This window comes from Saccostrea cucullata, unplaced genomic scaffold, assembly GCF_032062105.1.
Source record: "Saccostrea cucullata isolate Sc308-1 unplaced genomic scaffold, CSIRO_AGI_Scuc_v1 ctg2655, whole genome shotgun sequence".
NCBI lineage: Eukaryota > Metazoa > Mollusca > Bivalvia > Ostreida > Ostreidae > Saccostrea > Saccostrea cuccullata.
This window is the reverse complement of record NW_026935437.1, coordinates 30,284-33,866: the sequence shown is the minus strand read 5'-3', so window position 1 is coordinate 33,866 and position 3,583 is coordinate 30,284.

Genomic DNA, 3,583 nt, shown 5'->3' with positions numbered 1-3,583 from the left:
TCTGGTAAAATCGTGTACAAGTTATGTAGTAAGAAAAATAATCACCACGTTCTGAAATTTTCACCACTATTTTGGACATATTTTATAAACAAACATAGCAAATTTCAAATAGATATATGCATAAATAAACAAATTTTGAGATTTTATGTTATGCATTGCATCGCCTTACGGCGCACTGATGATAAAGTCAAAGTGTCTAAATAACGTCACATTTCACCTTTGTTAAAAATGAAGTTGGATTAATCCCTCTATACTTTAGGAATTTCATTGATACACATACCTGAGTCACCATAAATAGTTGAGGAACCAATATGGCACACATATACGATCTTCTGAAGATTCATTAGTAAGTTGCGGACGAAATTCTCACCATCATTTGACTAAATAGACAATATAGATATATATACTAGTATATTATATCGACTGTGGACAGTGACAACGTCTTTTCCTATTACGATAGTAGTTTGTATGTATGTGGCAACGCACTTTGAAAAAATTACGCACTTTGAAAAATTTTTCAAAGTGCGTTAAATTTGGACAAAATCGACGCACTTTGAATTTCTTTTTCAAATTGCGTTAAATTTTGAACACACTCAATGCACTTTGAATTTTTTTTTCAATGTGCGTTAAAAGTGTACATAAACATATTTACCATGGGGAAATTTAACGCACTTTGAAAAAAATATACCTATAAAACAAAAAACTGTAGGCTCAGATTTTAGTAATAGAGAAAATCAATTTGTATTAGTTATATCTTTCGGGAAAAAAAACGTTTTAATATACATGTATTCATTTAACCTCATCGGAAAAAGGAGAAGACGAGTAGAATGTCTCTCAGCCCAACTTTTTTCTTATACATTGTACATAGCGGTTGGTAGCAAATTGAAAGTGGACTCCCCTCTTATAGCTAGGTAAGCCCCTGTTTTCAATGCCTATATATCTTTGCAAAATATTTGTGTGCGTAAGAACCCCTTCTCGGTATAGTTGCCTATGCTACACCTAAATATATGTATTTGCATAACTGGTATGACGTTGAAAACTTTCAATAAATTTTAGTTTACATATGAAATACATTCAGAATGGAAAAATTAAGTACAGTAAAACATTTAAGAGAGAAAGAATTTTCAAAGTATGGAAAAATAAAAATCGCTCACTTTCACATCCAGAAGTGACCTCATCACCGAAGAGTTATCAAACAGGTCCAATTGTTTATCAAACCTAAGATTTGCAAGAACATTGACCTAGTCATAAACATTTTTTTTTCTAAGTGCGTTAATATGGTTGATATTAACGCACTTTAAAAAGAAATTTTATTTTTTCAAAGTGCGTTAATTTGGACCCAAATTTAACGCACTTTGAAAAAAATTCAAATTGCGTAATTTTTCAAAGTACGTTGTAACTTGCGTATGTTTTGTACTACCTGGTGACTCGATCAAAAATACTTAGCTAAGAAAACTCCCATTTCATTTGCATACTAAAAATCTGATGACGTTTTTATATTTTTCTTCTTCTGTATTTAGTCAAAGTCTCGTAAGGTGTCTATATAACATCTTAATCAAATAGAACTGTTCTCCGGTGCACCGTAAGGTCATAAAACGTCGGCGTTTTTCGTGTTTTGTAGTTACCACTTTCCCATTTCAAATGCTCGGGAAACTGTCAAAAATTAACCAAATGCCTTGACTTTAAAAAAAAAACGACAAGATAAACCATTTCTTATGCTTTACGCAATTAGATTAAACATAAATATATATATATTAATAAATCATATGTGTTACTTTTAAATCGCTTTGAAGTTATTGGAAAAATTGGCATTTTGTCGATTTTTATCTATAAACATAAATATCCCCGTAAATAAGCACTGGTATGGATTTGTAAAGTGACAGTCCATATTATAGGTACCTGTATAAAGGAATTTTGTTTCACGGTCTTTTGCGGTTTCCGTTGATTTCTATACTGCAAAGTTTTCCCAATATTAATGAGTTATCTCTCCTTTTTTTCCCAAATCAGTTATGTTTCATGAAAAATCATATAAACATTTAAAAACTATATATATAAATATGCCCCAATGTCGGTTTTCTTTGGTCTTTGTTTATTTCTTATAAACACCCACCCACCCCCTAATAAAAAAATCTTTTGATTTTGGGCGTGAAAGCGTGATTGGGTTTGTGAATTTGCTTGCTTGTTTACTCCCTTTAATGATGCTTCACTCCTCATTAATCACAACTACTTGCTCCAAAGTGGCATAAGGGCCCATTACATAAAGATAAAGCCCTTATTGAGCCATTATACACGTATATACAGATATAAGGAAAAGGCTTTAAACACCCCTCCATGCGCCATGCGGATAATGCTCCATTAGGGGGATGTTTGAAAAGAGGACAGGAATTTCAGTGATGCAATTATAATTAATGTACTTTAAATACCTGTGGAATGTGTATTCCTCTGTTGAAATACTACTGAAAGGTCACATGTCAACCTCCATGTATATGAGTGGCGTATGAATACGCCAAAGAAAAAAAAAGATGTTTTTTTAAATTGTTTCCTCAAGTAATTAAATACGCAGTATATTTTTTTTTAAACAAAATAAATACTAGTAATGGATTTTCTTTGAATCAAAAGCAAGTCGCTAGTGCAACGCTGTCAACTATCACCGAGGCCTGGTGAGACCGAAAACTCCACTTCCATATACACGGTAAACAGCTAAGCTGAACCAGGTGGTGAAATCGGTATAGCCACATAGATCTGCACTTCATCATATGATACACGCATCGTCCTTCAGTCATTTACCTTTGACTTCCGACAACCGAAATCTATGTCACATATATAATTAAAGTCAGCAAGGTTGCTATGATTATAATTTAAAATTATTTTGTTGTTTATTTCATAAATGTTGATATTTGACAACAGTAACTAAACGGTCATTATATTTTTTCGTGTTTTTATTAGTATATTTTTTATAGCGTAATTTGACGTCATGGTGCGGGGCAATGGAGAATAACATGGAATGCCTTGTGCATTTCAAATCTATTAGATTAGACGGTATTTTGATTTATTTTAAGCTTGTTATTTAAGTCAAGTAAAATTGAAATTATAGGAAATCATTGTCTAGTTAGGAGACTATGCCGAGGACATCAACGATAGTGGGAAACATGGGATAATTTTCCAATCTATTTCACTATCGTTGATGCCCCTTACATAGTCTCCTAACTAAACAGTGATTCCATAAATAACTATGTATATATTTTTTTCATATCCACAATGCTATATTGATTTGATTATATATCCTGTTGAATTGATATCCGAAACTCAATATGACATTTTAGTTAAAAAGAAACTTAAAGCAATGAAATCTACCCAACAAAAGAAGTTGCCTTTTATTATGTAAAAACATCTTAATACAATTCAAAATATGTGTATGATAAAGGATTCATTACTTTTTATATCATGATAACACGATCAAATATTAGTTATAACATAGCAAGTGTTGAGTATTGTATACTTCCGTAATTTTGGCACAATTTTACACAGAAATACATCTGGTATAGATTTAGTTTCAATTTCACTGAGAGGAAATTATTTTCAA